Source organism: Rhinolophus sinicus, linkage group LG01 (genome assembly GCF_036562045.2).
Source record: "Rhinolophus sinicus isolate RSC01 linkage group LG01, ASM3656204v1, whole genome shotgun sequence".
NCBI classification, from domain to species: Eukaryota; Metazoa; Chordata; class Mammalia; order Chiroptera; family Rhinolophidae; genus Rhinolophus; species Rhinolophus sinicus.
The window spans coordinates 175,968,326-175,994,710 of NC_133751.1; the positions used below are offsets into that span (position 1 = coordinate 175,968,326).

Below are 26,385 nucleotides of genomic sequence, written 5' to 3' on the forward strand. Positions count from 1 at the left end.
TTTTATACTTGGAAAGTTAAACTTCTTATTCCCCTTCGCCTTTCCCCGCTCTTTTTAATTTTTCAATTACAGTTGACATTCAATGTTATTTTATATTAATTTCAGGTGTACAGCCTAGGGATTAGACATGGGCCTCAATTTCTTTATCACTAAAACAAGAAGACTGGGCTCCCCAGTGTTTGAAGTGTTTTCAGAATCCAACATCGATACATCTACGACATTCACTCAATTATCTGGATTTCCATTTTTAGCCATTTTACCCTTCCTACTTAGAAAACACCCTTCCTCTTTCATCTTCTCACCAACCTCTATAATGCGGTTGAAACTGACATCTATTATTCTGACCCCTCCCTTTCTTAAAGCCCTCCCATAAAACCCTCTAACATGTTTTCATGGCGAACTCTACAACACCGTTCTGTGCGGCCCCACCACTTTGCCACCCTCCCTTCCCAGACTGCCTCACTATATCGAAAAATTTTGTTAAGAAAATGTCACAATCTAGTTAAAGCCATTTAACAATTTTGAAAAGTCAGCAGGGAAATTCAAGAGACAATCATTATATACAATTCAACAAGTGTTTATGACATACTGTATTAGATTGCTAGGGCTACCATAACAAAGTACCACGGACTAGGTGGCTAAAACAACAAAAATTAACGTATTCACAGTTCTGGAGGCCAGAAGACCGAGATCAGCGTGTGGGCAGGGTTGGTTTCTTCTCAGGCTCCTATCCTTGGCTTGTAGATGGCCATCTTTTCCCTCTATCTTCATATGATCTTTTCTCTGTGCTTACGTGTGTCCTAATCTCCTCCTCTTATAAGCACAACCGCCATATGGATTAAGGCCCATGCTAACAACCTCATTTTAACTTAATTATCTGTTTAATGACCCTATCCCCAAATGAAGTCCATTCTGAAGTACTGAAGGCTAGGACTTCGACATGAATTTTGAGGAGACACAATTCAGTCCCTGTAACACATACCTACTCTGTGTCAGACACTAGGGTGGGGGTAGGAATACAAACAAGATGAGAACACCATTATGGCTTCATCCACCCGGCTAGCACCTCACTAGTACTTAATTTTTCATCATCATTCATACGTTAGTTTCACATATACAGCGATCAAAGGACAAAACATCAGTAGACATCAAATCAAGTTTCATTCATGTTGTAGCATGGATTTCCTTTGTTAAGGCTGAATAATATTCCATTATATGTACATATCAGGTTTTCTTTATCCATTCATCCACTGAGAGATATTTAGGTTACTTCTGCCTCTTGACTATTGTGTATAACATTGCAATGAACATGGGTATGAAGTATTTCTTTATGAGCTCATCTTCAGTTCTCTCGGATATATACCCAGAAGTGGACTTTCTGGTAATGTTAGTTGTACTTTTAATTTTTTGAGGAATCATGAAACTGGTTTCTGTAGCAGTTGCATCATTTTCCACTCCCACCAACAGTGCACAAGAATTCCAACTTCTCCACTTTTTCACCAATATTTGTTATTTTCTGATTCTTCGATAATGATCATCCTAAAGGGTGTGAGGTGCTGTCTCACTGTGGTTTTGATTAGCATTCCCCTGATGATTAGTGATGTTGAGCATCTTTTCATATGTCTGTTGGCCATTTGAATATCTTCACTGGAGAAACATCTATCCAAGACTTTTGTCTTTTTTATTAGATTATTTGGTTTTTTGTTGTTGGATTATAGTTCTTTACACATTCTGGAAATTAACTCCTTACCAGATATATGGTTTGCAAATATTTCACCTGATTCTTTAGGTTGCTTTATCACTGTTCCTTTTAGAAGTTTTTAAGTTTGGCGTAGTCCAATGTGTCTATTTTTGCTTTTGTTTCCTGTGCTTTTGGTGTCACATCCAAGAAAGCAATGCCAAATTCAATGTTATGAAGGTTTTCCCTTATGTTTTCTTCCAGGAGCTCAATAGTTTCAGGCTTACATATACGTCTTTAAACCACTTGGATTTTGGTATATGTTGTAATGTAACAGTCTAACTTCATTCTTCTGCATGTGCATATCCAGTTGTCCCAGCATCATTTGTTGAAAAGACTATCCTTTCCCCATTGAGCATCCTTGGTACCTTTGTTGAGGTTATTTGGCCATATACTCGAGGTTTATTTCTGTCTAAGGCCCGTTTTTTTTTAACATGAAATACATGAAACAAAACTGCATTCTTCCTGTATATTGTTCTGTAGTCTGCTTTTCTTTCATTTAAAAATATATAACAAATGATCACTTTCCCTTTTAATTATAACTATTTTTTATTATTTTAAAAGCATTGTGCCTTGATTATGAAAACAATCATGCTCCATATAAATGAGAAAGGCAAAGAAAACGTATAAGTAACCAGTATTCCCATGGCCAAAGATAACCACTGCTGACAGTCTGGTCTATTTGTCCTGAACATTTCCTCTTCTGAGGATGAAAAATCTTTTTCCAGATTGTAATCTGACAAACATTAACTGATATCCTACTATTTTCCAATCACTACACTTTAGGAGCAGAGTCTAGAGATACAAATAAAACAGTATCTTGACTACTGCCAGCATGAAGAAGGCACTCAAATACTTGCTGAATAAATGAATGAGGGAATGAATGAAGAAGTCTGTGAACCCAATGAATTTATGGTCAGGACAGTTACGGAGAAAACAAGGACAAAAATAACTACAGGACAGAATAATAAATGTCACAACATAGCAATGGCCAGTGACAGAAAGACCAAAGCACAGAATAATACTCAAAATATTAGGTCACTTTTTCCAGAGGAGACAGTACCCATTCTGAGTCTTAAAGGAGGACACAAGAAGACAACCAGGTAAAGAAGCAAAGGAAGAGCAGTCAGGAAGAGCAAATTATCATCAAAACCAAATCAACAAACAAAAATAAAGGCATAAGAGAGTACGGCATGTTCAGAGAACTGCAGAGTTCATCTGCAAGGAAAGGTAACAGTGAGTGTGTGTTTGTGCATCTGTGAGTGTGCAGTGTGTGTGTGAATGTGTTTTGAGGATGGGGGAAGCATATGGCAAAACAGCAACCAGGAGGCTGATGAGGCATGAAGAAGCCAAATCACAGAGGCCTTTGAATATGCCCTCAAGAGTTTCAACTTCATCTTGAAAACTATGGAAGCCACTGAAGGATGCAAGCACAAACGTTACATATGCAATGTGGCAAACAGTTCCCTGGCTAGACTTTGGGTGGGTGACATGACCAGTTCTATTACAGGTTCTATTGCAGGACTGTAAGGCTAAAGGTGTGACTCAGCTTGGGGACAGTGAGGCATGGGGGAGGACAGAGTCACCAGTTATTAAGGAGGAAGCCAACAGGGCTTGAAAGTAATTGATTGGGTGTGGTTACTGAGTGGAGAAAGGGTCCAGACAAAGCCCAGTTTTCTGAAGAGCAGAATCACAAGAGAGAGCAATTGGAAAAGAGAAAACGTAGGAAAATGATGAGTTCCATTCAGGGCATGTGGAGTGTGAGATACCTGTGAAGCCCTGCAGTGGAGATCTCCAGAAAGGTATAGCTTAGAGAAATTTTGAGTTGGGACCAGAGCACATAGTTGAAACCAGAAAGAGAAAAAGATCAGGCCAACTACAGGAGAGGAAAGAACATCAGTACGTAACAGGGGACTGGGGAAGATGTGTCTGGGAAAGAGACTAGGACGGGAACTAGCCAGAGAGATGACAAGGAAAATCAGGAGATATCACCATAAAAGTTGAGGTTGTAAAAACTATTAATTTAAGAAATTAAAAATGAGTTTTAAGAAGAAAAAATGTGATCAAAAGTTTGAGGAAAGAAGATACTTAGAAAAATGGAGAAAATGCAAGACTCATAAAATAAGTAAAAAGTAGAAATTCTCAAAACACAGAAAGATAAACCCCTGAATCAATTCAGAATTAGCTCTTTCATTACACCACACTATTCCTATCCCTTACCAATACCAAATATAGCATCTATAATTTCCCCACCTATTTCACAAATAGTGTCAGAAACATGGTGATTCCTGTGGATTTTGTAAAGGGTGTGGTGGTATTCTAGATCCAGATTCTGGCACTGCGGTTCCTATGATGGTTGACTTCTTTTGGAGGGCAGAATCCAGCCAAGGCCCCAGTTCCTGTGGCCTTTTATTATGTTGAGAGTGAGAAAAAAGGAGAGGGAGGGAGGGAGGGAGGGAGGGAGGGAGGGAGGGAGGGAGGGAGGGAGGGAGGGAGGAGGGAGGAGAAAGGGAGAGAGGAAGGAAGGACTTAATAAAAAGGCAAAGAGCAATTCAGAAAGTGAGAAAATGCTCTGGAAGCCATACTACGACCTCAAACGGGATCGCACATTTCTGCAGGCAAACTCAGTGGCATTTTTGTAGCTCTCCATAGCCTCCCCACTGAGCTGCTTGCATGTTTCCCAATTTTAACATTGGCAGCAGAACTGATCTGTTAGACAGAGCTCTCCATTATGTCAGGGTACAGAGAGGGTGGCCAAGCTTCCTATCATCATAAGCTACAGATGCAATACCCTTGGGCTCAGAGACAAACTATGATTTTAGAAAACCCTCAAGGCCATGCACTCTGCCAACATTGCACACATAAGCGTTCCTAACAGAAAAGATAAAATCAGCAGCAACAGTGAGCACCCTCTCAGGACCCAGGGTGCGTGTGGCAGCCTTCCCCTAGAAGGGACAGAAATGGGCAGGAGACGTGTGGGATGAAGCACCTTTAATTATTACTGCATCCTCTGCTCTGTTTTTAGAGAGGCTTAATGAATGGAATGATATTTAACCTGGTAACAAAGACTGGGACCCAGCATCCAAGGGAAGGAACTATTAGACAAAAATAGAAATGCTCAGTGTCCACCCCTTATCCGTGTGATTCCAAATATAAGCTCAGAGAAATTTAAGCGGCACTTCCTCTACTCATTCCCTTATTAGGAAAGTAAGGTTAATATTAAATCCTCAAACAAAAGATTTAAATAAAATACTATTATTGCCAAAGTGCTGCCATGAAAGATGGGTAATTATCACTACATCACTGATTTCTGGCTGATAACACTCAGGCTAGCTCATGAAAAATGGCCCCTTGTTGATTCCTGGAAAAAATTTAACCCTATCCTGACCCTGCTTACTGAGGTTCCAATATGTTGATGTTGATGTTGAGATTTAAGCCTTAAAGTAGAACCAAACCCCACTTTCCAGGGAAATGACTTGGCCTATTCAGTCACAGCACCTTCAGAAGGGTCCCACAGATAACTGCCTTACATTACATCCCACACCAGGCAATGCCTTCTCAAACAACTTGACTTTGATACAGATGTCTTCTAAGACAGGGGCCAAATATTGGATGAATTTAATCATTTCAAAACTGTAGTACTGACCATCAATGCGTGCCTCAAATATTTTGATGCTGTTATAACATTTTCCCATAAAAGCAGCAATACTATTTAGATCAATACTAGGCAGTATTCGCAGGAGTACAGTATCAATGACATCTATCCAAAATGTACCAGCTTTAACAGGACTCCTTATGTTTTACTAGACACTTGTATTCTTAAATTAGCTGGCTAGAGAATGTGAAGAAGCCTTAGGTCTTTATTTGTCTTGTATTTTTTTGTTGTTTTTTAAAAAGGTCCTAAAACTAGAAAGTAATAAATGAGATAATTTCAAAGACAATGATGATTTTGAAAACTCATTTACTATATTTCATTTTTAAAATGGGACCATGCATGGGCATATTCTAGATTGACAAGTATTCAATAATATTATCACTGTTACATTAAGAAATAGATCTACACACATGTAAGTCAGTTTGCTCATATTCTCCAAGGAGTCTCTCACAAGCCTATTTTTCAAAGGCACATTATAGGGAACAGGATCAAATTCCTCTTACAGCCAAAACAAGAAAATACTCAATTCCCCTCTTACAATAAACACCAGTAAGAGTTAAGGAATGTCAGATCCTAATTCTGACAAATATTTCCACCCACATACTGTAAATAGCTCTTTTCAAGGAGATCAAGAATAGGAAATTTAAAAAGTCTCAAAGCCTAGACACAAAATAGTGATTCTATTTCTTTATATTTCTGAATTGACTGAATGACAGTGAGCTTTATTCCATTTACAATAAGCCCGGGAAATTATAAAAATAATGTTAGGAAAAAATATGTAATTGCGTGGGAAAATGTTCAATCCTACATACATGGTTAAAATAATAGAAAGCATGTTTCAAAACAACATATACATCAACATCCTAATTTTATCATGGAAAATATACATATACACACATGCCACATAAAGCATACTTGTGTCCACATAAACATAAGGAGAAAAGGGAATAAAATTAATTTCTCCAAAATGTTCTCTCTAAATGGTTGGATTGCTAATGAATTTGTTTTATTTTTCCCCTTCAAGATTTTCCTATTTTTCTACAATGACCATGACTTTTAAAGTCAAAATAACATCTAACCTTGTGTAGTTCCGTGTGAATATTAAATGAGATGATACTTGGGTATAGCACAAAACTCAGTGCATACACATAGTAAGCATTCAATAAACATTAATTTAAATATCCAATGCATAAAAATGCATACATACAGAAGTAAATTAAAAAGGAAATGATAAAATATTACATATAATGGGCTTGTAAGGTAAAGATAATAATTACAAGGAATAAATGCACTATAATTCCAGATTAGATTTCATAAGATTTCACTTAAGATGAATATAATATTAACAGGACTAAGAGAAAACTTCATGAAGAGATTTTTTTCAAATAGGTGGGGAAAATGTCTGAATTTGGGTGGAAATTCAAATTTTCAAGCTTAAAATAAAATTCTGATTTTAAATAGTATGCACCACCACTCAATGTTTAAAATAAAAATAAAATGCTTAAAATAAAATCTCTTAAGAAAAACTTTTTAACATAGTCCAAAATGTTGCAAAGTAAATAAAGAAAAGCAAATGTTTATGTTTGACAGTAACATTCCATAATTCCAAACATGCAGATCATCACAGAATGTTCCAGAGACAATGGTACATCATGGTCAGCAAGCGTGAGTGTTGCTTTGTTACCCAACAGGAATGGTATAAGCTGAAGCATCTTTCCAAACTATGAGTTCCAGTGATGCCAGGCACAGATGCAATACACTGGTGCTGACATGAGAAACATTGATTGATTTTTCCCATATATATGTACATACAGAAGGTGCCAAAAAATGTATACATATTTTAAGAAAGGAAAAATTGTATTAAAATTGTAATACTCAACATACACTGATAACAAAAGATGAATATAGACCACAGAAATACAGAAAGTTTTAAGAAAATACTACGAGCAACTATATGCCAACAAATTTGACAGTCTGGAAGAAATTGATACATTTCTAGAAGCATACAATCTTCCAAGACTGAATCAAGAAGAAACAGAAACTCTGAACAGACTGATCACTACCAAAGAAATTGAATCAGTAATCCACAAGCTCCCAGCAAGCAAAAGTCCTGGACCAGATGGCTTCATAGGTAAATTTTATAAAACATTCAAAAAAGAATTGACACCTATTCTCCTCAAACTATGCCTAAAAATCCAGAAAGAGGGAAGGCTCCCAAGCACATTTTACAAGGCCACTATTACTCTGATCCCAAAAACAGACAAAGACATTACAAAAAAAAGAAACTACAGGACGATATCCCTAATGAACATAGACGCAAAATTCCTCAACAAAATACTAACAAACCAGATTCAGCAGCATATTAAAAAGATCATACACCATGATCAAGTGGGATTCATTCCTGGTATGCAAGGTTGGTTCAATAACCACAAATCAATTAACATGATACAACATATTAACAAAATGAAAAATGAAAATCATATGAACATATCAATAGATAAAGAAAAAGCATTTGACAAAATCCAGCAGCCATTTATGATAAAAACTCTTAGCAAAGTAGGACTAGAAGGATCATATCTCAACATAATAAAAGCCATTTATGATAAATCCATAGCTAATATCTTACTCAATGGGGAAAGGCTAAATCCTTTCCCCTTAAGATCAGGAACAAGACAAGGCTGTCCACTTTCACTACTTTTATTTAACATAGTTCTAAAAGTTCTAGCCACAGCAATCAGACAAGAAAAGAAATAAAAGACATCCAAATTGGAAAGGAGGAAGTAAAATTTCTCTATATGCAGACGACATGATACTATACAGAGAGAGAACCCCAAAGACTCCACCGAAAAAACTATTAGAACTGATAAACAAATTTAGTAAAGTAGCAGGATAATAAATTAGTATTCAGAAATCAGTTGCATTTGTACATACCAATAATAAACTATCAGAAGGAGAAATCAAGAAATCAATCCCATTTACAATTGCTTCAAAAACAATAAAATACCTAGGAATAATTTAACGAAAGTGAAAGACTTGTACTCAGAAAATTACAAGACACTGAAGAGAGAAATCAAAGAAGATACAAATAAATGGAAACACATACCATGTTCATGGATAGGAAGAATCAATATAGTTAAAATATCAATACTACCAAAGGCAACATATAGATTCAACGCAATTCCTATCAAACTACCAATGACATTTTTCTCAGAAATAGAACATACAATCCTAAAATTTACATGGAACCATAAAAGACCCCAAATAGCCACGGCAATCTTGAGAAATAAGAACAAAGTGGGAGGCATTGTGCTACCCGACATCAAATCATACTACAAGGCTACAGTAATCAAAATAGTAGGTACTGGCATAAAAACAGACACATATATCAATGGAACAGAATAGAGAGCCCAGAAATAAATCCATTCATATATGGTCATTTAATCTATGACAATGGAAGCAAGAATTTACATTGGGGTAAAGACAGTCTATTTAATAAGTGGGAAAACTGGACAGATACATGCAAAAAAATGAAACTGGACCACCTCCTTATGCCATATATGAGAACAAATTCAAAATGAATTAAAGACTTAAATGTAAGACCCAAAACCATAAAACTCCTAGAAGAAACTATAGGGAGTAAATTTACAGACATTACCCTGAGTAATATTTTTACTGCTATATCCCCTTGGGCAAGGGAAGTAAAAGAAAAAAATAAACATGGGATTACATCAAACCAAAACATTTTTTCAAAGCAAAGGACACCGTCAATAAAACAAAAAGGCATCCTATTAAATGGGAGAAAATATTTGTCAATGATACATCTGATAAGGGGTTAATATCAAAATTTATAAAACACTCATTCAGCTCAACACCAAAAAAATAAGCAACCCAATTAAAAAAATGGGCGGAGGATACGAAGAGACATTTCCCTAAAGAGGACATACAGATGACCAACAGACATAAGCAAAAATGCTCAACCTCACTAACCATTAGAGAAATGCAAATAAAAACCACAATGAGACACCACCTCACTCCAGTCAGAATGGCTATCATCAATAAATCAACAAACTATAAGTGCTGGCGGGTTGTGGAGAAAACGGAACCCTGGTGCACTGTTGGTGGGGTTGCAGATTGGTGAAGCCATTACGGAAATCAGTATGGAGATATCTCAAAAAACTGGAAATGGAACTACCTTATGACCCAGGAATTCCACTCTTAGGTATCTATCTAGAGAAATCCAAGATGCTAATTAGAAAAAATATATGTACTCCTATGTTTATTGCAGCACTATTTACTATAGCCAAAACTTGGAAACAACTGAAATGCTCATCGGTAGATGACTAGATTAAGAAACTGTGGTACATTTATACAATAAAGAAGAATGAAATCTTTCTATACTATAAAGAAGAATCAAATCGTATTATTTACAACGATATGGATGGACCTAGAGAACATTATGCTAAGTGAAATAAGTCAGTCAGAGAAAGACAAATACCATATGATCTCACTTATATGTGGAATCTAAAGAACTGAATAAATGAACAAAGTAAACAGAAATAGTCTCAGAGATATACAGGAAAAACTGATGTTTGCTAGAAGGGATGGAGTTGGGGATGAGAGAGAAGGGGAAGGGATTAGACAGCATAAATTGGTAACTACTATATTGCCACAGAGATATGAAAGACAGTTTGGGGAATATAATCAATAAAGTTGTAAAGATTTTGTATGGTGTCAGATGGGCACATTTCTGATTAGGGAGACCACTTCATGGGTGGTGTACATGCTTAACCACTGCACTGTACACCTGAACCTGAAGCTGAATAATATTGTAGGTCAACTATAATTTAACATATATACAAAGTCACGGGATATGGAGTACAGCATAGGGAATGAAGTCAATGGAATTGTAATAGATATGTACTATGTCAGAGGGGCAATAGATTGGGGGAGGGGGCTATCACTTTGTGAGGGCTGAAATGTCTATTGCATTATTTTGTACACCTGAAACTAATAAAAAAAGATATTAAGAAAAAAATGAATACAAGTCATGTGTATACATTTTTTGGCACCCCAAGCATAATACATATGTATATTAATTCTCATATGTTTATATTCTATCAGTATGACTAATCTCAAGCATTTCTTATAATGATCATACTTATATTCTTTTTATAGCATGTTTTTCTCCAAATCTTGAGCCCTTTCTCACTCTTCATTTGTCAATGAATTCCCACTGAAGTTAAAAATAATCAAATTTCCAATTCAGATTTGCATAGCACTTTTCTTCTAAGGAGCTTAGGTTGCTTTACAACTAGTCTCAAATCTGTTAAATCTTTGTGAGATAGTAGGTATGAAATACTATATAAGCTCACTGGCCTGTAAATCAAAGTAAATATTCTTCCCAGAAGTTCACTGCTGAAAGAGTGATGGCAGTGAGGCGGCCATGTTTTTTGTTACTCAAATCTTAACCCAGTTTTTCTCCATCCATTCTATATCACAGCAATTGTTAACTATAAATATAGCAATAATTCATTTTTTCCGAGCATTTATTGAGTGCCTACCACATGCCAGCACTATGCAAGGCTGGGGGAATTGCACTAAAAGATGAATGAGCCTTGGTACCTGCCTTTTAGGAATTCTCAGTTAAGTGAGGGTGACAGACTCCCCATTGATAGCCCAGACTAATGCAAACCAGACTGGCTTAGAGCCCAAAGGAGGGAGAAACGTGGATGCAACATTAGAAGCTTACTGCCAATTCTAGAATCTATAGATTCCCCTCAAATATGCATGCTGAAAATGTTCAGACCAAACTGTCCCCTTAGGATTTCCTAAAGTAAGCTGGATTTCCTGGCTTCTTTTCTGCAGCACTTTGCTTTGACCCACCTTTATTCCTAAAGCAAAGAAAGCCTTCCACACAAGAAAGAAATCCAGGCTGTGACATTTAACTAAAACGCAACTGCTTACTATTAAACACTTATGAATAAATATCAAGTTTGCACTCAGATACTGGAGATTTTCGGCTCTTTGCATCTCAGGGTGCAGCTTAATATCTAGCAGAGTAAATGGGAAATGAATGGTTATTGACTGAATGACTTACAAAGCTACTATTAGTCAATGATAATGGACCCACTAACCAGGAAGGTAAAGGCATCTTGAAAGGTCAAGAGCTACTGTCACTCCTGAAAATCAGAAGTTGAATAAATATTACAACCTGTTTTTTTTCCACTTAATATCCTAGCATAAGTGTTTCCTTTTTCATTTAATTAAAAATTCTCAGCATGTGTCATTTTAGAAGCTATGAAAATATCTTATCGCATGACTACATACTTTTCTAACCATTCCCACTTTTTTGGAAATAGGCCAAGATTCTTTTTTATTTTTATGAATATTATGGTGAACATATTTACGCATAAAGGTTTGTATGTATTTCTGATTATTTCTTAGAAGAGGAATCCACAAGTAGGATTTTGAAAGGTCACATATTTAAAGTTCATATGATGTACTGACAAACTGCATTCCAAAAGAGATTAAATTCATTCTTACTGCAGGATATAAAAGTACTAGTTTCACTAGACCTTTGCCAGCATCAAGCAATCTTAATTTTTTTTAGATCAACGCTAGTTTGCTAATGTAAACACACTTGACCAAAAAAAATGGAAGTAATGCTTTTTGCATGTGACAATTTCAAAGCAAGGGGACCCTGAAAAGACTTGAGAAATTTAGAGTCCTTAACTATGTAAATGTTCATATTACATTGAATTCTGTGGCTTGCTTCTCATTCTTGGACTCAGCAACATATGAATATGCATGCATTTTTTTTTAGGACAAAAATTAAATATAAAAAAAGTGCTTTAAACATTAAACATACATATTGACCAAACCTCCAAAATCTCCCTAAAGAACTCGAGGACTTCCAGGAAGTTCTTTTCCACGTGGGTTTTATTTATTTTAACTTCATTGTTCTTAATCATTCTGAGTTAAGGATTGTGTTCCAGGCCCATTCAGAGACTTGACTTTGTTAATAATAAACTTCACTTGTGTATTACATCTCTACTCTTTTCTGTAAGCATATGATAATGAGCACATGATATGATAATGAGTTGGAATAATGAGTCTAAGATTCCATTTTATTTCAAGTTCTACTATGTATTTTGTTCCAACATTAAGCATCCCTAAAAACATACCTCCTCAAAAAATAAAAATATACCTCCTCAAAAAAAGTAAACTCCTTGCTCATAACTGAAATTCTCAAGTGAATAATGCTATCTCTATGATGCCAAGTTGTGAGAATTAAATGACATAATACATGTGAAAACACTCTAAAGAACTATAGAACTTCCTTTCTTCAAGGTTTTTGACTAAGATCCAGCACTCTGAATATCAACTTTTAGAAAAAAAAGACCAGCATACAACACGATATAACTCAATATAAAGCAAACTCAGAGCACAGTCCCCCCCTCCCACGACCTAAAGACAACACAGGCATTAGTATGAGTTTGATCTCCTTAATACATAAATACATAAAATATATACATACATACTTACATATATAAAATCTTCCACTATTAAAAGATGTATGCATTTCCAACAATTTTCATAAACACAATCCCCACTGCTAGGAAAAAGGACCAAAAGTGAATGGTAGACTTTTGGGTCTCACAGAACAGTAAAATTCCGAAAACATTTTAGACTAACATAGAGTAACTTTTTAATTTGTCAAAGTTATTTAAGAGAAAGAAAAACTAGCACAATTAATGCCATTTTACTTTACCATTTAATTCCTTAAGTTGAATAACATCAGCTTTAATAAAAACTCAGTGTATTGCCCATGTTTTTCCAAACTCACAAAAACATTGTCTCAGCATAGCATTGGAAATGACTTACCTAGACTATATTGGATTTAAGGGCAGCCACTGTCCGCTCCACATCTCCATTTCTTGTCCACATTTCCCCTGCTGCTACTACTTTTTGTCTTCCACCCTTTCTCTGCCAACAGGGCAGTCACCTACCTAAAACTCAATACCAAAAACCAAGGTCAAGGGAGGGTTGGCTTGAGGGACACGATGTCCAAAGAGAGAGGGCAAATTTCCAACAGCGAGGACATCCCTAATTTTCCTTCCCTAGTTGGCTAGGCTAAACCAGTTCCAAAAGTAAAGACTTTTCTCTTTGGAATGAAAAGGTAAAGAGGGATAAGGAAGAAAGATAAAATGACTTAATAATAACAGAATGAAATCACCTACTTAATTTAATCCTTGTCCAGACGGTGGTTCTTTTCAGAAGTTAAAGTAATAATACACAGAATTTTCATGTAATAAAAATAATCTGCTAGTAGAGGCAGAAACACATTTTCTTTATCTGTCTCTTATGAAACTATAATATATGAGAATAACATTTTAAATTGTAAGTTACATAAGGTGACTAATATTTTTAAATGTTTTCTTTACTGGGAAACTCTCAAATTTTGCATGGTATTAAAGACACAATTGGAAGAGATGCCATAATTACAGAAACTGACAAAAAAAGAGAAATCATTTTTTTAGGAGCAAACTACCAGTTCTCAAATTAGTGCTTATAGGCTAAGTCCACGTGTTTTGCAGTTATATTCATAGAGCACAGAGTTTCTACTGCTTTTGATTTTTTAAATACTCCTTTAAAATGTAGAAGACTCAATATCTAAGCTCACAAGTCCTATTATAGATCAAAACATGAAGTGACTTAGGCTTACTTCTAATTAAAGAGGAAAATGATATCTTCTGATTTGGAAATATGAATGCTTACACTTCTCTTGAGCATTGGATAGAAAAAGTTGTATAATTTTCCAAAGCCAGAAACAAGATCAGTATATAACATTTTACTAAACTTCAGCTCTGTACATTCCCCCACTCCAAAAAAACGCCATGATAAAGGATGAATCCCATTTCACATTCTCTTCTAGCACTCCCCCAGCCCCCAAAATGATTTCAATTACAAGCTAACTTAATCTCTCAAGTCACACTCAGTGAAGGGTTCCTCACTAAGAAAACCTTGTCTTTCCTTGAATCTAACTCCCATAGATAGTTTTGTTTATTTTGAAAATGCTTTCAAACTAGTACAAGGACTTATATGAAAAAATAGAAAACATCATGCTCCCGTTTTGCTTAGAAATTTAGTCTCAGTGATCAATAATAACAATGTTTTTTATATTTTATTTTCTACTGATTTGTCTTCATTTAACCAACTCTGGTGGTCCAGGGTTTTGTTTATCTATTTGTTTTGCTCCTCCTTTCCTTCCTTCCCTTATTTCTTACAAGCTAAATGAATTACATACAATCCTATAATGGGTATTTGTGGTAAAAATGTGAATCAGGATACTATTATGGAGTTCCCTTCCCTCAGAGAGAAAATATGCTACAGATACTAGGTCAAATAGAAACATATCATATTCACATATCTGAGGGTCCCTAAATGATACAAAACTTTTCACACTTGTATGATCCAAGAAGAAAATGGATACTGGAGTACATCCCAGAACAGCTAATTCTTAATCTATTACACATAATTGCACCCCAGTGGAGTCGCTAAGGGTACTCACCCTCTCTTTCCCTCTACTGCTGAATAATTCCCTCCATTCCACTGCTGCTCAGATCCCATGACTATTCCTCCTTGCATTCAACAAGTGTGTGCCAGGCATTGTTCTAAGGAACAATGGTGAGCAGAAGTAGTGATGGTCTCTGCCCAGTGGAGCTTATGTTGGGTGGGAAGAGGCCTGCTCTTACCCAGCCTTGATCATTCCAACACCAACAGGCAATGGAGAGCAGCTCTTATGTTGGTCCACTGCTAACATTTGCAAGGTTCGGGCAAGAGTCCAAACAGAGGCTCACCTCCATATGTCTAAATATTTAAAGGCTATAAGTTAAGCTAATAAATCTGGCCTATTCTCCTACCTTGACCTTAAAAATGGCCTGAAAGGCCAAGTCTGAATTGAGAATTCTAGCCAAAATGTGGGGTGCCAGAGGTGCCAGGCACCCTTCTCTTTCTACTCCCAGATCCACGTAAATACTACGAAGGACTTTACCTGTGCGTACTTATGGGCACCCGATCTAGCGCTTCGTGTTTTATTCACACTTCCTACAAATAGCTGCCTCTTAGACACTCCTTGGGCCTAAGGGTATGAACACTAGCTTTGTATCCCTGTCTGTCCTCAATAGGAACACCTCCAGAGAGGCCCAAGCAGGCCCCAGAAGCAGGCTTGGGGCTTTGGGGCAGGAAATCCAGTACTGAGAGTGCCCAGAGGGTATTCCAGAAAGCAAGGCACAAGCTCCAGATGGATACATTGCCTCACCATGTGGACTCCTTGCCCTATTGAGACAGGGGTCGGGGAGGAGGGCCCGAGGAAGGGCCTCTTGTCTAGTTCTAAGGACAGCAGTGTGTTCACAAAGTATAGAGGCATGAGATTAGATTTTTCAGTATCAGTCAAGAGCCACATTGAAAGAAAGGGGGAAAGAGGAGTCAGAGGAAGGAGTCAGGAGCAAGGGTAAAAAACATACTATCCTGATGCCACCACCTGATCCCCACCACCCTCCCCACTCTCGTGTTTCTCCACCCAGACGGTCAACAGCAGCAGAGAGAAGGAAAGAGGCAGAGGCCCAGTACTCTGCTGTGGCAGGATAGTTTTTTCCCTGTAACAGGTGAGTTGAGTACACAGCCCAGAAGAATCAGGTGGAAAGAAGGGAAATAAGAAGGGAGGTGGAAGGAAACTGGTATTTATTAAGCATCTACTCAAGGCTGGTCCAGCCCAGTTCAGAGGGACAGAAACACAAGTGCAAAAATTACCAATATAAGTAGTGTTTAAAAAGTTGTTTATTAAATTACACAATTTGGGGGAGAGATCCAAGATGGCAGATAAACACTGTGCCTATTCCCTTCCATGAACACACTAAAATTACAACTAAATTATAGAACAATCAACCTGAAGAACTAACTGAAGTCTAACCAAACAGCAGTCTTATAACTAAAAATATAAAGAAGAAGACACATCCAGACTGGTAGGAGGGGTAGAGACGCAGAACAGGCCCCAAACCTCTCTGTGGTGGTTGAGAATCAGGAGGGACTCCTCGGCCACAGAGGTTCCCCCAAGAGGAGACCCCCCACTCCAGACTCCCCAGCCCAGAGTACTGGTCCTGGGAAGAGGAGCTCCCACAACATCTGACTTTGAAAAACAATGGGGATTCTGACTGTTTTGGTGGGATGCAAGCCTGCAGGAAACCCAGCATCCTCTTAAACAAGATGGATGCCCTCACACAGACAGACTCAATCGCTCGCAGGCACTCACCTTCAGCTCCAGCAGAGGGATTGTGATTCAGGGGGCCTCGAGACATATGGGGTGCAGACTGAGATGTGTGGCTTCAGGGGAAGGACTGACTGGAGGACAGTCAGCATTTTCTTGGGGAGGGGGCTGTTTCCTGTGCTGATGGCAGGCGAACACCATCTTTCCTATGTTGAGCCCACCCCCACAGGCCAAATCTGATTCTGATTGGCCTGGTGAGCTTCACTGCTCTGCCCTGTTGACTCACCTGGGACCCCACCCCACCAAATGATATGGTAATAACTATATATAGTGCTAGGTGGATACCGAACTAGTTAGGGAGATCACTTCTTAAATTATATAAATGTCAAACCCCTATGCTGTACACCTGAAATTAATATAAAATAATACTGAATGTCAAAAAAAATACATTATCAATATATTGACCTTTAGAATAAATTGATTTAAAAGGACAGTAGCCACATATGCATACTTCATGATAACTAAGTTGTTATCTATAACATTAAACATTTATCATTTGATTCTTTCTTTATCCTAAGAACATGCAAAGAAATAAACAGACATATAGACACATATGCAAATTTAATTATGGGTGTAATAGCAATAGAATTGAATTCACTAACAGAAATTCTGATTCAGCAATTTACCAGACTTGGGAATTTGGAAGTCACTTAAAAATAACTGGAACTTTGGAATTACTTCCATATAATAATTGGTAATAAACATTATTACATAGGTTCCTTAAGTGTATAATGAACAACAAATTACATATAATAAGTTATCTGAAAGCATAATGTTGAGTTTAGGGAAGTCATAGAAAAGGCAATCTTACAGTGAGTTAAAAAATTAAATAACAGAAATGAGGCACATGTTGTTGATTGTTGTTGTTTTCCCACTGCTTTCTACCGGGGAACAATAAAACTCTTACTCAAGAACAGAATAATTTTTTTTTTAATTACAGAATTTTTTTTAGAATGTACTTTCCCCACCACAGGCTTTGCTCCACTCTTCATGAGCCCTTCTACAGCAGGGACCACCAACCCAGAGACTCTCACTGTCAAATCAATCACAGATGCTTCTAATTTGAGAGCATCCCATGCTTGCTTTATTCATTAATGGCAGAGGCCATACAATACCTGGCTAACCAGTGGTAACAGGACTCTGGTATGCCCATTCCCAATCATAGAGATGCAGTACAGGTTCTCCTGAGCTCACCTGATGGATGCTTCTACCTAACTAATTCTCTTCTCAGTCCCTCAAGCCAGAAACTCCTGGCAGGGAGGTTATCTCATGTGATCACAACAGCAGTTACCTCTCCTTCCTCTTCCTCTATCTATCTACCCACCAGGCAAATTCTATGGGCTTCGGGGAAATGCTTACAGGTCCATGCCAGCACATGGGTCCATAAACCTTCTCATTGTTACATTCTATGTTACACTTACATCTATAATATAATTCTCCCCCTCCTCCTCCACAGCAGCCCTCACCCTCACAAGAATTCAAGTTCTTTCTCTTTTTTTCCCGACATATCTCTTTTATTTGACTTGAATTATTTGTTTACTTGTGAGTTCTTTGGGACAGAAGGTATATATTCAAAGCTTATGTATCATGCCCTCAAATACTGGGGAAGGAATTTTTGAACATACCTTCCATGTTCATGAACTGTTCTTTTCACATGTATTTTCTCATTTACTCTTCACAAAACTTTTCAACCATTATTATTATCCACATTTTTATCCACTGAGCACAGAGAGATTAAGCAAAATACTCAAGACCACAAACCTAGAAAATGTGTGAACACACCAGAGTACTACGTGTACCGGTGAAACTCCGAAGTTACTCTCCTCCCACTGCATTAGTTTCCTGCCTGATGAAAGGCTGACTCTAGAGAGTCTTATGTATCAGTATTTGGCCACTTCATGCCTTAAACAGCCTGTTAAGGGTTGATCCCCAATAACAGAATAAAATCTTATATTAATAACCATACTTTATGGTTTAAAATAAATTTTAAAACAATTTTTAAACCCCAAGACAGCAGAAACAAAGAATTCATAATAATAAAAACAGTAATTAATGAAAGAGAAAACAAAGAAACTAGGTTGATTAAAGACAGTACTTTTAAAAGAGCAATAGAGCAGACAAATCACAGACTACTCTGATTTTTTAAAACGAAGAAAAACACAAATAAGCAACAATAACTTAAGCGAGAAAGGGGATACAATGGCTAATTTCAGTATTAAGAGAACGGTACAGGTTTATGCCAATAAATTTGAAACTCTAACCCACATGGATAATTTTCTAAGAAAATATCAATGTATTAATTCATTCAACAAAAACATTACCGATGACCTTCTATATGCCAAGCACTGGGGCTACCACAGTCAACAAAACAGATGACATCCCTCCCATTGTAGGGAGGGTCAGAGCAGGGTTGAAGGACAGAAATAATTATTAATATATAGCTTGTCATATGGTGATAATGCTATGAAGAAAAATAAAGATGGGTTTGGTTAGTGGGGAGAGATAAGGAAGGGATTTCGGCTTTCCGTGCAGTGGTCAGGGAAGGGCAGAACAATGTGGGCCTAAAGCAGAAAGGGACTAGAACGTACTTGGCTTTTTCAAGTACTGTGGGGAGTAGAGCAAAGAGGTAACATGATCTGACGTGTACTTTACAAAAGGCTTTGTAGGTCAAAAAAGACCCAGGAGAAGTGAAAATACTACACAGACCAATAAGTATGGTAGAAATTAGAAAAGTCATTTAGAAAAAAACCTACCTCTAAAAAATAAAATGGGTCCCGATGGCTTTATAAGTAAGTTCCATCAAGCCTTTGAAGAACTAATAATCTCTATATGGAAAGCTTCTGATCATTTAGGAGGTTCACAGAATCTGCAAAACAAACCAGACAGGATGCGTATACAGGACTCATATATATATATATATATATGGCTCTCCTCCCACCTCCACCCTTTGCTCTAGCCCACAGCACGTGAGTGCGTGTACACACACACACACCTATTTTATAGGCCAATATTTCCCAAACCTGTCATTCATTCTGGTACAACCTTCATAATTTTTGACATATCCAGATACCACATATAGTACATATAAATGTATTTAATTAATGTTAAATTTAATTGATTGGCTACTCTAAAAGATAAATTTATATCACTATCATAAATGGAAAACCAGTATCATTTGTCAAAAAATATGTATCTGCATACTACCTAAGAGTTAATTCTTCCAGTACTTGGAACTGGCATACGGACCATATTTTGAGAAACAGTGCTACAGGCCAAGCTCACTTATGACCCTAGGTATACAAAAATTTTAATATAATATTAGAAAATCTAATATAGAAACCATTTTAAAGAACAACATATCATGATCGATCAGGTTTTATTCCAGAAATAAAAGAATGGCTCAACATTGGGAAATCTATTTAGGTGTGTGTACATTAAATATAATATATACACACATATAAATAGAGACACAAGTAGAGAGAGTACAAACCACATTGAACACCATTCATTATCTCTTTTGAAGTAAGTAACACCCAACTTATAGAGAGAAAAGCAGGCTGAGGGGTGTTATATAATATGACCAAGGTCTTTAGAGATCATACATTTAGAGCAGTGATTCTTATTCTGGGATGATTGCCCACACACACACACCACGGGACATTTGGCAATGTCTCGGGACATTTTTTATTGTCATAACTGAGGTGACTGCTACTGTTATCTACCGAGCAGAAGCCAGGGATACTGTTAAACATCCTACAATGAACACAAAACACAACTCCCCATGACAAATCATTAACTGGTCCAAAATGTTGATTGATACTGGTAAGGTTGAGAAACCCTAGCTTAGAGGAAAGGCAACATCTAACTCCAAATCTATTTGCAGGTCCTTGGCTCTTTTCACTACATTGTACTGCATCTCTATCCCTGAATTAAAACATTATGGGAAAGATGCATTTTAAATTCCAAATAACCAACTCTAAAACTTACCTAAACATTAAACCTAACTGAAGAGTCATGATTAAAAGAAAGGATATCTCACTCTAAGAGGAGTCTTCTTCCCCCAGTGGAACTATAAGTAAGAAGAATTAACCCATTCCTTCCACCACCAGGCAATGGTTAAATGGTTTCAGAGTTATCCACCAAAACATTCATCCAGCTACTTTTCTCCTGTGACATTAACATTCTTCTTTGACTCTAATAAGTTCTGGAAACCAAGATTCATTGTTTTAAACTGTCCCAGGAAATTTTATAATATACTAGTATATTTTAAAACCTGCTTACACCATTTATACAATTTATGTTGGGGGAAAAAACAGACTACTTTAAACAAGCAGATAATTTTATCCCTCTGCAACTTATTCTAGTAGAGTACTGATTTCAGAAACTATGGAAGGAGACATAAATACGTTACTTTACTTTTCTTCTGTTAAATCTTCTGAGCTACTTTTTGTAACCTGTTTTCTACTCCTTTACTACAACTACAGAGGGAAGAAAAGAACAGGTAATAAGTCGCCCTGTGTCAAATATAGAAGGATGGGTCCATCAGTCTCTGAGTATATTCAAGACAAACAAGTTTATATTTCTACCCTTCCCAGTGGTACAGCTAAAATACAAATTATAAATCTAAACCAGTAAACATTTCCTTCAAGATCACAATTGAATATCCTGCAAAAGAAAGCTACTGATTCTCACTGCAGCTGAGGCCTATGAAGTGTTTGATTTTCAAAATTCATGGATTATAAAAAGCATCAGTGTGTGTGGAGGGTTGTGTGGAGGATGAGTAGGTGGGGGTATAATAAGAAAGAACAGTATTTTTTGTTCCATAGCAGATTTAAGTCCTCTATCCTGGCGCCCCACTAACAGTTCTCAGGATATGCAAATTATCCTAGAATGCACCTCCAACTTTCTGCCTCTTTGCCTTCTATCCCCGTGTTCCCCAAAATCTTAGTTGGGGATGAGCACTCTTGTTTCTGTCATTCCTCCTCCATTTGGCCCCCCTCTGAAGAGCACTCCATTATTTCCTACAGGATTTCTTTTTATGAATATGTTCATCTTAAGCTTTCAAATAACCACAATTATTACTCTGTAAAAAATGTTTCTACCAAAGTCGGAATAAAAATAAATTATTAAATGTTTAAATAAGCTTCTGGTTCAAATATAAAAAAAAATAAAAATGGTTTAAAAGTCTTGTTAGATTTTCTTTAAAAATGTTCCTTAACTGTTATACTTCATAAAGATATTGACTTTAAAAAGGAGGATTTTAGTTGTCATTTTCCACAAATATGGGGATCACAGTATTATTTTTTCTTACTCATCCATCTATTTGTTTAATGGTGTGATCGAAAGCCCAAAAGAGCTTATGGACAAGCAGTTCTTATTATTGTGCAGCACTGCAGTTTTAATTAGTATGAGACTAATTTAATGGTGACTTATTTTCCCCTCAGCATTATAACAAAAAGCAATTAGTAGTAAGAACTTCTCCCATACTGTCTTGAAAATCTCTAAAAATGAGACTTTGTAATCTGACTGATAATATAGGTACAGTAAATAATTTTTGGAATTATGAAATATTACATTCCTAAATATGAAACCACAAGCACCAAAAATGTAATTAATAAACTTATCAAAACACCAATCAATATTTCCACTCATTTTCTGGAATAATTGAAACAGGAATGAACTTTAAATTAAAATTGACTGCTGCACTGTACACTGCAGAGGTGCAAATGAATTTCACGACCTACCCTAAGCCTACTATACCAATACCTTCATTTCATTTATCCAGCAACTATGTGCCTAACGTATGCCACGTAGGATAGAAGGGGTTGAGAATTCGGTGATGAACACAGCAGAGATCTGGCCCAGCATAGAGCCTACAGTTTGGTAGTAAATCAGTAAGCACATAAATAAGTACATGATTACAAAGTATGATAGGAGCAATGGAAGAAACAAAGAATGCTATGAAAGAATATTCCAGAACAAGGAAGATATACAAAGGCAAAACTAGGGGTACTGCAAGGTTAGCATTACATGAGAAAACTGTCATTTTTCTGTATCCCTAACACCACGTCCATATCATAGCACACAGAGGAAGCTCAACAGAAGTCTGCATCAGGACAAGAATTGATTCAATTTACATCATTAAAAAAATAAAACACAACGGAAAATACACTTAATATTAATAATAGCTCCCATGTATTTAAGTGCTTTATGTATACCATCTCATTTAATGTAAACTTCAGACCTCTGATGTATTTAATATCTGTGTTACAGGGGAGGAAACAAGGCAGGGAGAGGCTAAGTAGCATGTCAATGTCCAATCTCAAACCCTGAGAAGGTGGTGGAGTCAGGACTGACACTCCCCATCTCATGTGAAACTGACTTTTCTCTGCCACCCATTCCACTTCCATAGGTTCACCAGTACAGCAGACATGCAAAGCCATTGTCTTCACTGTCTCCCACAGTTACACATCAGTAACTTAACAACTCTACATAAATAAATAAATACAGAAATAAATACAGAAACAAATACAGAAATAAACCAAAAATAAACAGAAAAGAGCATTGGCAGCTTGCTTCAGCTATGACATTAGCATGTTAGTCTATATTCTGAGGAACATTGGCATACTTTCTTATTTTTTGCAAATACAGAGGTATAAAATTCCATTATAAACTGCTTGAGCAAAAGTAGTAATTTATGCTAGGAAACATTTTTGTCTCCTTACCACTCAACTCTTGAGATCAGTCCAGACAACCCCTGATGGCAAAAAGGCAAAAACTTCCCGAAACACTTAGGGAAAGACAGATTCAGATTCACATACTACAGTGTTTCTGACCTTTGCCTTGTTTCTCGAGGTCACAGGGGTAATTAGATTCAAGGGAAAAATTAATGTTTAAGCCAGAAAATTACCATGATGGGAATTATGTGAATGAGGCACCTTTACTTTTGTGTTTTTCTATATTTTCTGTGTGTCTTACAAGTAAACAAATGTGCTGCTTTTTATAATTAGGGTGGAGAATGCTATAAATTTTTTAAAAAGAACTAAGGATTTCCTTTCAGCAATAATCTATATAGCACATACTTAAACTAAAGTTGAACATAACCCAAGTGTTATATTACCTGAAATTTTTTTCAAAATGCCACAGCAGAGCAATAGGTATATGTGTATTAGGTTTTCTCTTCCCCTTAATTGGGACTGCACACTCTTATGGCGGTCAGCTGACACCAACTCGAAAACCACACCCCCAGAAGCAGCCACTTCTCTCCCCAATCAACATGGGTGGTTCTGAGCCTAGGAGTTGTAGATGTTAGAGACAAGTTTTCCTTGGCAAAATTAGTGGTGTTTAAGATGTGCAAACTGATCTCTTCCATGAACAAAAATCGAATGACTAAAGGCAATGTGGTATGCTGCATTGGATTATAGAACTGAAAAAGGATATTAGTGGGGGAAATCTGGAGTGTAGCTAATACTAATGGGCCTATATTGATTTCTTAGTTTTGACAAATATACCATGGTAATACACAAGGCTTATAAAAGGGGAAATAGGGAAAGTAGTATATGAAAACTTTGTATTATCTTTGCAATTATCCTGTAAATCTTAAATGATTACCAAAAAATAAAACTATTGTGAGCACACAGACTGTGACATTGACTGGCACTTTAAAGGCCGGGCGTAGGGTCGCTGTTCCAATGGGCTCCTGTCTACCCAACCCTAGATAGTTAACGAAGTCTTTCTGTTGAATATTGTTGCAACTGCCCCAGGAAAACCTATCGTGTAATGTGCCCCTAAGGAGCACCTGAAAGGACAGATTGCTGGGAACTTAGAGCTTACAGAACGGGCTGTATGACTGTTTCGTACCTTCTCCCTCACAAACAGGTTTATGAGTGACAGAATGAAGTCTGAAACTTGCTTTCATCAGACCCCAGTAAGAAAATTACTCCTAACTATTGGAGTTTAGAGGTGTTTACCTAAACAAAGGAGTCTAATCATTGTTCATAAGTAGAAGGGCTTAGGTCAGTTTGTAATACAATACTCAGTTTTTCCACTGTAGCTTTTAATGACGAACATGTATCAATGTCCCATGGTTATGCAGAATAGTTAACATGGAGACAGGTAGGTCCGAGGGAATTCAATCTAATTAAGTCTAATATTCAGTCTCACAGGAGGAAATACATGAGTAATAATCCACTATATATAAGACAAAATTATTGATAAGGCCAGAAAAATTCACTGTGAACAGAGAACGCTAGCTTAAACATAAAACAGTGTGGTTTTAGGATATACAGAAGAAAGTATGTGAGGAAAGCTAGGGACAAGCTTCCCAGTCCTTAGCATTGCTCATATCCCTACCAAAACCCAATGGCCGTGTGGCATGTGAACACACTGGGAGGGTTCAGACAAACAGAAAAGCATTCTTTCATTTCATCTTCGCCACAATCTAATAGAGTAGGTATTATCATTCCATTTTACATATGAAGAATCGAAGTTCTCTGGTAGGTAAGTATTAACAACTGGTCCAAGCTCACAAAGCTAGAAAATGGGGGGACCAGAAAGAGACTAAAAGCTGTCACTTCAAAACAGTTTATCCTATCCTGCACTGTCTCCCTTTTATTTCCTCAGTATTGTGAAGTGAGTACCAAAAAGCAAAACCTACCATTAGTTGCTAACTCATAACTGATTTTACCAGGAAACTTCTAACAGAGATAATTATAAAATACTTTCTTCACAGTGTTTCACAAACTTACATATGAATATTAGGATGTCATTTTAATCCAGCTACTGTATATGACGTAAGTTGTACTTGCCAAACTTGGGAGCTCACTCGGGGTTTGAGGCAATGCTGAAAGCGCGGCAAATGGCAGGAAAACCTTGAAGTGTCAAATTTTAACCAATGTTGAGTAATTAAAATCAGTGTTCTTATGTTAAAACAAAAGATGTATTATAAAGTAGAATACAACATCTGCATGAATATTAAAAATAATGAATTTCAAAGAAACTTGCAACAGAACACTTTGAACCATATTTCAAGCCCCTAGAGAGGTTTATAATCCTCTCCTACAAATATTTCAGTGTAAATTTTCAAGAAACATTAAGTGATTTTTATGTCCTGGTTAAAATTTTACAAGCAGTCATGTAAATTAATGCATAAAGAAAGCTTACAGACATATGGATGCAATTGAATCATTTAAAGAGATATAGTTAAAAGTGTATATCATTTTTATTGAGGGAAGAATTTGGCATATTAAGTGATGGTCTTAATGATCTCCTGAAATTACAGGTGCACATTAATCAAAGATACCAGCCCCAGTACAACGGCCATCACTTCCATCATCAATATCTACTAAGCCCTTGCTGTGGGACTCATTTTCTATAATAGAAGAGGAAAATGGAGCATTGAGAGGAAAGAAACTCTACTCAATCTATGCACCAAAGATTAAGGAATCTTTATCCTTGTACTTTTTAAATGTTGAAATACTAAAATTTGGAAACATGAGAATTTTCGTGTGATGCATTTACCACGCAATTAATTCATTATTAACACTGGTGCCTACATTATAGAAAATTGACTAATTAACGGAAAACAGAGTCGAACATACTATTTTTTTAAGTACACAAATTACAGAAAAGCAACATTTCTACCATCCCGTTCTCTACAGGGAAGGT

General features: G+C 36.7%; 1 protein-coding gene across 6 annotated transcripts in view; it reads right to left on the bottom strand.

Moving 5' to 3' along the window:
* Nucleotides 1-26,385, bottom strand: part of HECW2 (HECT, C2 and WW domain containing E3 ubiquitin protein ligase 2) — a 335,844-nt gene that overhangs the window by 255,425 nt on the left and 54,034 nt on the right. For 4 of the 6 annotated variants that reach the window (XM_019741308.2, XM_074339576.1, XM_019741306.2 and 1 more), the window contains exon 2: nt 19,473-19,585. The exons of the other annotated variants lie outside the window; for them this stretch is intronic. The gene's annotated coding sequence lies outside the window, so the exon portion shown is untranslated. The remainder of the gene's footprint in view (nt 1-19,472; nt 19,586-26,385) is intronic. 6 annotated transcript variants of the gene reach the window in all.